Source organism: Archocentrus centrarchus, chromosome 24 (genome assembly GCF_007364275.1).
Source record: "Archocentrus centrarchus isolate MPI-CPG fArcCen1 chromosome 24, fArcCen1, whole genome shotgun sequence".
Lineage (NCBI taxonomy): Eukaryota > Metazoa > Chordata > Actinopteri > Cichliformes > Cichlidae > Archocentrus > Archocentrus centrarchus.
Genome location: NC_044369.1, coordinates 9,707,359 through 9,720,311, shown reverse-complemented (window position 1 = coordinate 9,720,311; position 12,953 = coordinate 9,707,359). Strand labels below are relative to the sequence as shown.

Below are 12,953 nucleotides of genomic sequence, written 5' to 3'. Positions count from 1 at the left end.
ATTGCAACAAAAAAATTTTTAAAAATACAAAGCCCACGGAGGAAACATTTTTACAATTGAAAATAATCACAATGCCAGCTGGAATCATAACTGACCCCACTCTGTCCCTGTCTTGAACCCTAATTCCCATCTCTGGCACAAATATGTGCTCCAGTATCTTACAACCACATTACTATAAGCATCAATATAGCAACAAGATTATCTGTTTTGTTTGTTGAGGCTCAGTGGGAAATGATAGTCAAGGAAGAGAAATCAAACCAACAGTAAAATCACAACAACTGTCAATTAAAGTGCACTTAATGAATCAATTTCAAGGCTGGGAAACAATTCGAAAGCTTGTTGACTTTAAGACCAGATTTTTCTCTTTGAACCACCTCTTCACACTGTGTAAAAGAGAAGGGGGTGGCCTTATATCTTCTTTATCACAAAAATAATCAGCTGCTTCCAAGCTTACAGCATGCCACACTGAAAGTAATACAGACTGCAAAAGATCAAAGAAGAAAACATAAACCAAGCACAACAGCTTTCCCACTTGAAGAAGTGACAGCTTCCCTTGGATGAAATAAGCAACCTCATCCTGCAGTGCTGAATAATGACCAGGATGTATGCCTTCCTTTAATCCTGTGCCTGTTTCCCTTACTTGTGCAACTGTCGTCAATAGACGCTTTCCTACAGTTGTGCAATAATTTATAAAAAACACTGGCGTGTTCAGGAAATGGCACGTTAGACCTTCAGGCTCCTCCACAAAAATCTGGATAAAAGCAGATCAATGAAAACAAAAAAGTATTTTGTCATTTTCCAGAATCAAATTATTACTGTAATGAAGCTCTGAAGTTGCCGAAACATACTAAACCTGCATTAATGCAATGACTTCTATTTCACAAGGACGACGTTATTAAGTCAGGACCATTACAGGCAAAGAAAGATTGTCATTTCCATCTGCAGTAATTTATATTTAGTGGCATGGCTCTGATGTGTCACCTTCCCACCCTTCCATAGAAAACTGGAGGTGAGTAGAGCAGCAGCAAGACCCCAGCACAGATACATCATGAAGACAAGCTTGGATGAAGGTGGGCTTCAAAGCAGCTTGCAGATGTGCAGCAACCGTGGGCAGCTTAAATCATCCTACCTGTATGATATTTGCCAAATGACTGTGCAGAAGAGTATCAACTGATTCTCACTTGATGTGGGCTGGGACTGACATCAGCCCAGTCCTTTTTTTTTTTGCAAGCTGCCTGAACTAATATGACACTCAATTTCTTGTGCACTCTCTCAAAGCTATGAAAGCACTAGAGCAGCTTGGACTCAGAATAATTAAATGTGTGCATTATGTAGTTAAGCGTGCTCTCATTTCACAGTTTTGCCCCAGGAATTTAGACATTAACTCAAGTCGGTACCCAGGCCTCATGCTTGGATACAAACAGTCCCATGAGGATGGGTCAAACATTCCCAGAGGATGCAGTTGGCAACACATTAGCCTCACTTACTGAATTGTTCTGGACAGCATGTTGCATAGTATATAGTAGGCTAGATGTGATTTAAACACAAATTTATTGAGTATCAATTTTTGGATTGAATATTTGGAAGCTTACCGACAGCAGTGTGTTATTAGTTTAATCATACTGTATCTCCATTTACCTATGCATCCGTTTTCTTAACCGTTTAGCCAACTCAGGGTCACCGGGATGCTGGAGCCAATCCTTCACAGGGCTGAGAGACAGACAGCCAATCATCATACTTACATTCACACCTACAGCCAACTTGGAATCAACAAGTACTGTGAGAGGAAGCCAGGGTACCATAGAGAACCCACAAAGGCACAAGAAGACATGCAAAATTTCACACAGCCCCAGCCAGCCAGTGGATTTGAACCCAGGACCTTCTCGCTGTGAGGACACTGTCAAAACCCCAGTCACACAGACCTAGAGACCACATGACAACCATACCCATCAGGCAACTATCTGTCCCAAGGAGCACATGTGTATTTGCCTGACTTGTTGGCAAGTGGTTGATGGAGGTTGCAGCCAGTCGCTAGGTGAAATTGGTTGCGACACAGTATACAGAGTTGCACAGAAAACCTCCTGTCTGGCTTGATCATTAGCAGGTTGTCTGTGGTTTTCATAGAAGACACTTGCACTCTGCAGTCAACAAGCAGAAGTGAAACTAAAGAATGTAATGCAAACCATAAATGGAGTCCATTTACCTTCAAATTAAGTGCCTTTTGAAATGTTGGTTGGTGCAGAATAGCACAGGTTTTAGTTTGAAGGCTAACCATCTCTATTTCTGGTTTGCATCACACTTCAAGTTTCACTATCACTCGGCCAGTAGAGTGTTTGCAGAGTGCAAGTGTCTTCCATGCAAACAGGTAACCATGGTTTGTAGTGCAGTACCATCCCTGTGACCGATTTCACTGAGCGACAGCCAGCTAACTCCAGCAACCACTATCCAACTGGTTGGGGATACACATTTTTCCCCAAACAATTTGTGGTTGCTATGTGGTCCCTAAACAGTCTCGAGGTGTCTGTGACCCCATATTGTGCCTACAGATGTGAATTAGACTGAGATCTGGCCAAATTCTATGAGCAATCAAAGAAATGTGAAGGATTTCTTTTGGCACTTTCAGGGATAGTAGCCGTGTTCCATTATAAATATGGATATAAAAACTAGATAATGATATAATGATTGAATATTCTAATGGTCATCAAGTTATTAAAAAAAAAATCTTCATGCAACAATTTTTTGGTCTTAAAACATATATTTCCCCTTATTTTTACGAGCACCTGGTAGTCTATAGTGTACTACTGCCAATGAAAGGTGGCAGTAAAGTACCTACAAGCTGTCTGTCAGCCACCATTAAACAAAAAAAAATAAAACAGAAGTAGAAAGTGCTACCAACTACCAGGATTTGTAAAATGTGTGTGGCATTGTGAGATTAGATCCTACTATAAAGCAGGAGAAACATGCTGAGCCAAAGGCCACTAAAGCCACCAGGAACGCCTTCAAAAAAAATTAAATGAGCTCCAGTGTAAACTCTGCCAGGTAAGGCTAGAGTGACACAAGACTCCCACAGTGGTCATTTAAGAGCAATTTGGGATCGTGATGAGGGGCGTGGACAGGTGACAGTTTAAAAAAAAAAATTTTTTTGCATGAAATCCCATATCCCCAATATATATATGAATGGTATCTCACTCCTGAGACTCAGTAGTTCTGCCATTTCCATTGCAAGCTAACATCTAACAATAAAGTGATTTGTAAAGAATAGCAGGGTTTTATATCCATGACATCTTACAAGATATGAAAAGAGAAATTTTAACTGTCAATCTCAAAAACAGATGATGCTTTACAATATTTATAAAACCATTTGTCAGATGAGAGACAATATAAATAGAATGTGAAGTTCTTTTTTCTCTTTTTTGAGGGTTTTTTTGGGGGGGGTTATTATTCATTCCCCCACTTTGTACCCTGAAAAACAAAGAAATACATGTGAATAAATCACAGCTTCAGCCTCTTATCTTTGAAAGAATACAAATTCAATCATGCAAATACATGAAAGTAATCAAAGACTTGAGGACAAACAGAACAGATAAACATTGGCTACTGCCACTTTATATCATCTAAATTGCTGACAGACTGATGGCAGTACACTAGATATATGGAGATACCTGATTTCAGCCAATATGGAATCCCTAATCATTAAGCTAGTGAGGGGCAAATAAAAATGCTGTATGCTCTTTTAAAAAAAAAAAAAAAAAAAGTGCACTGTTAGGCACACAGTGCTTGCTGTCACTTCCTCCCCCTTATCTGAGACTTCCCTACATCTCTTTATTTCTATTTTCATCTTCCTGGTTTTAATCATATTTCCTCAGCATCATCTCTCCTTTCACCTACCTTAGCCACTTTGAAGCTGTTGACTCAGGCCAACAGCTTCAAAGTGGCTAAGGTTATTTAAAACCTGTGAACTTCCTTTTCCAAATATAATACACTTTTAAAATTGCATTTTCATGATTGCCAGATTTTTTTGGAACAGGAAAAAAAAAAAATAAAAATCCATCCATTCTCTTCCGCTTATCTTGTTCATTGTTGTGGGGGCTGGAGCCTTCCCAGCTGTCATGGGGCGAAAGGCAGGGTACACCCTGTACAGGTCGCCAGCCTGTTACAGGGCTAACACAGAGAGACAGGGCAGCACTATCAGAACTCTTCACTATGTTCGATAGCCAACACAAAGGTCGGCCAATTGGGTCTAGTAAAAAAAATTTTTATTCCCCCCGCGACCCTGAATTGGATAAGCAAAAGAAAAGATATCTGGATGGAAAAATAATTTCAGGGTCATGCAAATTACAGATTTCCAGAAGAAACAACAAAATGGGAAGATACCAGAAGACAGTCTTAAAATTCAAGAAAACCTGGTGCTGGCTGTTACACCATTTCTCTATACAAGCATAATTATTAAGAGTTCAAATACGGTCACTGTGGGGACACTGTACAAGATTCACCTGTAGCAAATATTAAGGATTCAAAAACAGAGAGTGCTGCCCACAAACTTAACTAGAATTTACCCAATGACATTAAAAATCTGGGCTAACAGCAACATTAAAAGATTGAGCATCCAGAATGGCTGATCAAATAACTCCTCCAATGCTAATAATAAGCCCAAGTTGAATGAGAAATTCAACCTAGTTCAAAGCTGACATTCAAATGATCATGAGTGCTGAAACTGCGAGGTAATTTCATGACAAATGACTTGCATGAAGTTGCACCTCCAACCACAAACACACTGGCACACAAACACACACATCAGTTTCCCCCAAAATGGCACGAGAGAGACAGCAGCAATTAACAAATCCAACTGGGTCAGAAAAATCACTTCTTTCACTAATACCAACCCAGGCAGCCAACAGCAGAAACGTCCCTTTAGCCATCCAGAAAGACAGAAATTTGAGAGCTTTGCCTGCTTGGAAACAGATGGCAAGGCAGTTGGTAGGAATTTCAGAAACGCTCCCATACATGTTAGGGGATAAGACTTACAGTTCTTGTGCTCAGTGGCATTCTTTCAATTTTAGTATGGAGTCACACTGAGTAAGAGTTGAGGACAGTCTGAGAGAATTATTAATTCCACACAAACTCATTTTAACGCATGACAATGAACACGGGCACTCCCTCGACTCGAGGCTTCCTACCACACAGCTGACATGTTGTTGTTCTCCCAATTCTGCAATTATAATGCTGATAACAATTAAGTCATACAAGGAATGAGCTAATGGTGAAATTCTGGGTTATGTCTCCATAAAAGTACAATTTCACTTCACATGAGGCACATTTAGCACCTAAGTTCACATTCATTGATTTGTTTAGTTTATTCATATTATAATTCAAATTAATTTTAATCTAATAATAATAATAATAATAATAATTAAAAGACAACACTTGTTTTTTTTTTTAAACATAAATATGCTCATTGGCTAACTTGGTAGCCAATGAGCATATCCCGGACAGTCCTCCTTTCTGACACTTAAAATGACCAGAATTTACTAAGCTGATTTAATGTTTTATAGATTTTGCCACAAAATGAGCGACTGAGACCACGAACTTAGCAGCAAATTAGTGGCAGTGACTAGCGGCAGTGGCGCAGTGGGTAGGTGCAGCCGGAGGGTTGCCAGTTCAAGCCCCTGTCCCTGCACTGCGTTGTGTCCTTGGGCAAGACACTTAAACCACATTGCCTAATGGTAGCACCAGTCTCTGGCTGCATGACCGCAGATGCTTGTCTCTGGATGAGTGATCTGGAACAATCATTTCGTTGTGTACCTTGTGTGCACAATGACAATGAATCTAACATCTAACAAAGCATTTAAAGCTGTCTGCCAGAGGGCAGTTTACCCATAGATTCCTGTTGAGGTTTTGCAGCCATGTGAGGTTTGGATGTGTGACAGTTAGGGTTGTGCCACATATTGTCCATGATAACACTGGTATAAACTTTTACACAATGAACTTTAAAGTGTCACATCGCGATATCATTGCTATAGCAATGCCATGCATTTACATTCCCTAGTGCGCACAACAAGACAAGCAAGAGCCACGAACCAGCCTCCAACGACAGTTTCGTATATAAAGAGCTGGTTAAACAACCTCCAATGCACAATACTCCACAAAATATGCAAGAAAACTGTTCCTGCTAAAAGTGGAAATGACTAACTTGTTTCACCACTTGAGGCAAAACAAACAAAAAAAAAAAAAACAACAACAACAAAAAAAACCACACACACACACACACACACACACACACACACACACACACACACACACACACACACACACACACACCACTGAATACAATTAGGCTGCAAAGGATGAAGTAATAGCAGTTGATGATGTGAAACCCAAATGTAAATTAATGATTCAACCAGATATTGCTGGAGCACTTGCTAACTTCATCTCATATGTCAGGAACAGTAGATGAAATTTACTCATCTGGTAATAAGTAAATGACCAGATAAAGGAGGGCTTTAAGCAGCTGGTCAAAAATCTTGGGCCAAGATGCAAAGTTGAGTTACTTTAGTTATTGTTAAAGTCTTAAGCAGTCATTTATACTTTGACTTCAAATTGCCAGGGAAAGGTTACATTTGTGCTTGCTTTTGACTTATGCTGTGTCACTACTATTGCACTCCAATGCTGCTGCTAGTACCTTCTTTTACTAGAGTCACACTTTGAATCAGGTAGATTGTCATAAATCACAGCAGCTCACTGGAAAAGAATGGAAAATACCCATCATTTACACTTGTAAATGCTGCTGCATGAAAGCATCTATAAAATGTTTTTTTTTTCTTAATATCATCAGAAATATTATCTCAAATTTTCTTTAAATATCACAATATAATTTTGAGGCTATATCGCCCACCCCTAATGACAATGTAGGGTCAAGCAAAATCACCTAGGCCTAAACACCAGGTGGCAACCAATTAAGACAACCACCAGTTGTGAGGGAAAAATATGTATTCCCCATCCGGTTGGCGAAAACCTGCTTGCAATTGCTTTGGCTGCAGTTGTCCACAGCAGCATGTAAACCAACTTGTGTGCAATCACTTGCAAACTACTCTCTGAGCAGTAGTGAAACTGTAAAAAGTACAATAGTAAATGAAACCAGGTAACAGCATTTTCTTCTAAGTAAAAGTTGCTCCTTTTGAAATGTAACGCAACGCTGAGGAACAACTTTTACCCTTTTCTTTTTACCCTTTTCATTATTGCTTAGCTAATAGCTAGCAAGTGTTTACAAACAAGTTGGCATCTTCCATGCAAACTACATGCAACTGTGGCAATTTGCTAGTGCCCAAACCTATCACAAACAGGATTTTGGGGCTGCAGCCCTCTTTTTGACCAATTTCACCTAGTGACTGCCAGGAACCACTCACCTACAAGTCAAGAAATACACATTTTCTTTCCCTAGGGACCAGTGGTTGTATCACATTCAATATGGTGGACAACCCAAGCAATGTGCGCATGACGTCAGGTAAGAAACCACTCTAAGACTGCTTACAGTTTTGTTTTGTTTGCAAAAGAAATTACCCCCAGTGCCCTTTAAAAAAATGCAGGATTAAGTTACTTTTTAGACTTTAGACGTTACTTCCTTCTTTTATACTATGTTACACTCAGGTGATGTTCTCCATCTGCACACACCGCACACCCCGAGTACCAAAAATAAATAATGTACAAAGTATGAGAGAGGTCAGTTTTCATATGGTATATTGTCAAAGCAGTATACTGATGCAATCCTAAAGCCTACATAAATGCATCCAATACAGAATGAGGATTTGAAAGTAAGCTTTATTTGAGTTTACCCTTTGATGTGTTTACTCAAAGCTGAGCAGAATCAGACCAATATTAAAAGCCTGGCCAGGAGCAGAGGCCCAAAGCCAGATGGAATATCTGTTTAACCATTCACACCAATCTCAAAACACTGGATAATTACAGATTACTCCATCAGGCTGAAAAGCGGACTGGCAGAAGGGACACATGAAGAGAGAACAGAATACGGGTGAATTCAGTGGCTAGATGTTCAGTCTGCAGCAGCACTGCAATTATTAATGCTACAAAACTAGATTGTATGGGGATTTAATTTGAGTTGTGGGTAATTCAAAAAGTAAACCTCAAAGGTTCAGCCAACCTGCTGTGTTTAGGCAGGTGGATGCCAACGTAGTTTATTTTATTTAATAGTAGCATCTTGTGTTTTTATTGCAAGTTGTGGTGTCACAATAAAGAGAGAAAAGGCTCAGATGATGCTTACCTAATAGTGTTAAAATATCCATATGAAGATAATCCCTGTTCCATCTCCACCCTGGCTTATATAATTGTAAGGATTAAACATTTGTTCCATAATATCTAGTCTGTTCTTGCTCTCAAAGGTTTTGGACTGTATGGTAGGTTTACAGACAGTACGGTCTGTTTCCTTCTATGTGGATTAGTCTGCCTGGTCATTGTTTCCTGATGCTTACATTTTTTTTTCTCTCATCTGCCATCTGAAGCCTTTATAAGCCACACTGCTTTCATGTGCTAAAATCCACTTACAGCCCTAATTAAAAACTTGTTTCACCAGACAGACGGGAAAGTGGAGAACTGGAAAGGGATCCGAGTCCCCTCACCTCAGGTGGAATGGCTAAAAGTAACTGCTTCCTCTTGTGACCTCTTTTTTCCCCCCCTTTTCTGGCTGCTTTGAAAAACCCCTGACAAAGCCTCCATGGGGTTTCATATTTATCCTCTGCAAAGGACCATGGATCAAAAGAGATAGGCAATTTCACATATCAGAGACAACACCGCAAGGGCTGTTTGTTGAGTGAAAACAAAATGCTGGCTTGCACTTCAATGTGTCAAGAGCTTACAGACCCAGGCTTTCTAACATAGCCTGCACTTAAGTATTTAGGGATACTGTTTCCCTGTTGACTACTTAAAATACTTGAAAATTATTTCTTACCAAAATGACCCAACATGTGGCTGCACAAAAACGCATACAAATCACCGGTAATGTGAATCAGATTGAAAGTGGTTTGACGGTAGTCTGTAGCTGACTGCTAATGCTTGCTTCTTTTTTTTTTTTTGCTGTTAGCATTGCCTTAGCCACTCATTGTTTTTCTCCATTTCTACCAGTGTCTTGGGCTACCAGCTCAGTTTTTGCAAGATGGTCATCTGCTATAAAATTGGTTGGGTTGATATTAAGTTAATCCCTGTAAGCAACCACCAATTTGTTGACAAAAAAAAAAAACACGAGTCATATTGCTTAACTAGTTTCCTGATGGTCCAGTCCATCATCCAGGTCATCAATAAAATAATTTCTCAGGGATGACATCCTCTTTCTAATATTAGTTATGCTTACGGGTAGTGATAGTGATATGCATGTTTTTAAATTCAAAATGGGATGAAAATCTGCACATCTGAGTGAGAATCCAAGTATTACGTATTATGCCATTTTATCAGGGCCAAGTAGTTTTATTCAATCGTTCTACTCTACAGTGTTATCTATTCACTATTCACTGAGTATTTCTTGCTCTGTTATTTCTCAAGAGACAGCCCACCCCAAGACCTTAAACAGAGTGAACTCACATTCCAATCTCCAGCATGTAAAAAGTCAACAATAGACAAGAACACAGAAAATGAAAAGGAAGGCTCAGGTAAAAGAGGGAGCATATATCTGGGAATGGGACTAATGGGAATTAGTACAGAAAGGACTGGCATGGCCAATCTGAAAGGGTCACATGGAAAGTTGCGGAATGGAAAATGAAAATAGATGGAGAGATAAAGACGAGGAATGTGGACAGAAATAATGAGTGTGTTATAGTCCTGGCATGTCATCCACAACAGGAAGAAAGCAAGCCGAGAGGAAAAGGCACTGTCAGTGACGAGCGAAGGGAGGAGGGAATCGTGGGAGGTGGGAAGTAAGAAGAAGCAACAGAACTGAGATGGAAGGGGAGGATGAGGCAGTAACAGGGTAAGGGAGGGGAGTATAGTGAGGATAGTGTGGTATGTCATATGCCCCATTATCAGATACTGTCAGTGACGCACTCCATCTCTAAAGGGAAAGTGCTAGCTGGCCAGTTATGGGATTAAAATGTCCTCTTACTCCTCATTTTGCATTAGCCAGATTCTCTCCAGGAGCACTTCCAGAAACCTTGCCTGTCTTAGACAAGGACAAAGTAAACATAAGAGTTTTTGACAGAGTGACCACATCCCAATCACAGTGCATCTGATGTATATTTAAACTGCAGGATTTTGCTCCCAAGAAGACACTAAGGTCCTGGCAAATTCTTTATTTGAAAGCAGAAAAGAAATCCCCTGCTGTGTGCTTACGATGGAGAGGGTTCATGCACACTGACCTGGGCTTTCTAGCAAAGCCTGGACTCAAGTGTTCAGGGATACCGTTTCTCTGTCAACTACTGCAGCTGAAAATAATTTATGTATTTTGCAATCTTGACTCCTCGATGACAACTGGAGCCTTTCAATCATGCTACTTTGTTTGATAATATGGTCTTTAATAAACATACAGCTGAAACTATGAAACAAGCTTTAGACATCTCCAGCTGCTCAATCTAGAAACATTTGGAGATGTTTAAATATCCCAAAGTACTTGAAATAATCTCTTAGATGCCCACCATCAACCCTTGAATCTTTTATTCTCTCCTTCCTTTTTTTCCCCCCTGCACATCCTTTTTAATTCAGCAGCTACATGTGTGACAGAACATGTGCGCCTCCACCTACACATGCAATTACTTATTATAAATGCGACACAGCTTCCAGATCAGCTCAGCCTTGGCATCCACAGGCACTGACGAGGGAGGGCTGATAGGATGAGATGTTCAACCGCTACATCAGAGTTTGTTAAGATTTTTTTTTTTTTTTTTGACGCAGCTGCTGCAGCAGCCAAAGCAAAAGGACAGAATGCTGTCATAGAAGGAAGACATCTCCAGCAGCGCTGTTGTGTTGTTCGAGTTGAAAATTAGACCCATCCTCACTCAGTGAACAGAGATGTGAGTTGTCAATAAAGGAAGCAGAGTGTTTCTGTGTGTGCATGTGTTAACCCCCACAAGGGTAGAGCTGGTAGCCTGGGGAGGGACTCCACAGGTGGGGATGGCGGTTTTAAAAAAAAAAAAAAAAAAAAAAAAAACCGGGGGGTGTCCACTAACAATAAAAATCCCTCCCATGATGACAGACCTTAGACATAAGCATGGACTAAACACATTAAAAGCAAACTTTAGTAAACTTAATTGACCTTTAAAAAAAAAAAAAATCTGTTCCCTCATCCTGTGGTTAAATCACTTGATGAGCAAAGCTTCTGTAGCTGCTTCCTTCACTTAAATGTAGCACTCTTACATCACTATTCAAATCTGACTAAACTACACTGACGGCCATTTTGATTAATGAGACTGGTGTTGACAGAGCCTTAGGTGGAAATAACTTCACGTCTGATTTCCAGCAAGTTCCTTGATGTGCCTTGCTCTCTTAAAATAGCACAGTATGTCCAACTAACAACATGAAACAACACTTAAGTCCGGAGATAAGTAATAAACTCTGCATCTTTCATCACATCCCTGACTGATCTCTATGTCAATCAATACATTACAAAGCTGAGTGAAATGCTGCAGATGCCCAAGCAACCCATTCATAACGGCTGCAGCAATGCCTGATGATAAAAATGCACTGCAAATCATGCATTTGCACCATGAGCTGTTTCACCACAAATATGACATTTCTCTAATGAATCTACCCCCCACAAGTCATTACGACTGCTGCAGCGTCCACATGTAAAAAGATAAGACAGACAGCAAGGATGGGATGCACAGGAAACCCACAAAAGCGGCTGCGGCTAGCCATCCCAATTATGCAGCAGTCACGCAGAGACTTAACTAAACAACCATTACCTTTATCTGATCGTCGTTTTCGCAAGATTTCCTGTGCCTTTAAGAGCAACGGTGAATCGCTGTCTGGATTTTCAACTGTGGTGTCTGCGTGCATGTGTCAGAGGAGGCATCGTTAACTGAATGCCTGAAAGCGAGCTTGTTATAATACAGGTAATTAAATCAGACATATGCTGAGGGAAAAATGCAGAAACCACACAGTACCACGCAGTAAACGTGACTTGAGCGCCAGTTAAACTTTTCAGCGTTGTTTTCTTAACGGAGCTTTACCTACAATATACTGCATGTATCCAAAAACTAAACACATTGCTTTTCAGCAAACAATTAGCAGCTAGACTCCGGTTAACCGAAGACTAATGGGTCAGATACATATCCCCTGTTTCTCTGCGCACATCAACGGAGAAGAGAGCGCACTCACCTTTATTAATTTCCACCTTTTCGAGAGGAAAAATAACGCTCTCGCTGGTCAGTCAGCGTCATATACAGACTGTAACTGCTGTAAAGTGAACCGGCTGTCAAAGCTTCGTAGCGGAAAACCTGCGCTGCTCTTCACCTTTCAATGGGTTGTTGTCCGAGCACTCCGCCGACCGCCTCGCGGTTTGTTCAAATCAGAAGTTCATCCAAAGTTACAGCGGTTCGCCCCGCCTCGCGACGACGATTAGGTCAGCGCTTCCCTGTAATCCTCTGAGCCGTATTCTCGCGATACGACCGGCCCTTATTTATCGGACTGCGAAGCCTCGCGGTGACACGGTGAATTGAATGAAAAGGGAGGCCGGGCCAGTGCTGGTGAAAGGACGGGAGAGAGGGAATGCGTTGCTCTGGCAACACAATGGATGGGATTTCAGCAATGCATTTTTTTTTTTTTTTTTTTTAACTCAAGCTAGTGGTGTTGTGGTAGGTTTGCGTGCTGATAAACACTATCTAAATCCATGTAATGTTTGTATCGAGGACAAAATCACAGGAAGCTACCTGTTGGAATGTGTTCACCTGGTCTGAAAGAACTACCATTTTGGCTTTTAGTTGCTACATGAGAGTGGGTGTAATGAAAGTCCTCTTCAG

At 40.6% G+C, this 12,953-nt stretch overlaps 1 protein-coding gene across 5 annotated transcripts in view; it reads right to left on the bottom strand.

Annotated features, from left to right (window-relative positions):
• The window catches only part of sipa1l1 (signal-induced proliferation-associated 1 like 1), a 98,585-nt gene extending 85,904 nt beyond the window's left edge, over window positions 1-12,681 (bottom strand). For all 5 annotated transcript variants that reach the window (XR_004019163.1, XM_030721168.1, XM_030721170.1 and 2 more), the window contains exon 1: window positions 12,313-12,681. The gene's annotated coding sequence lies outside the window, so the exon portion shown is untranslated. The remainder of the gene's footprint in view (window positions 1-12,312) is intronic.
• Window positions 12,682-12,953: the final 272 nt, after the last annotated feature.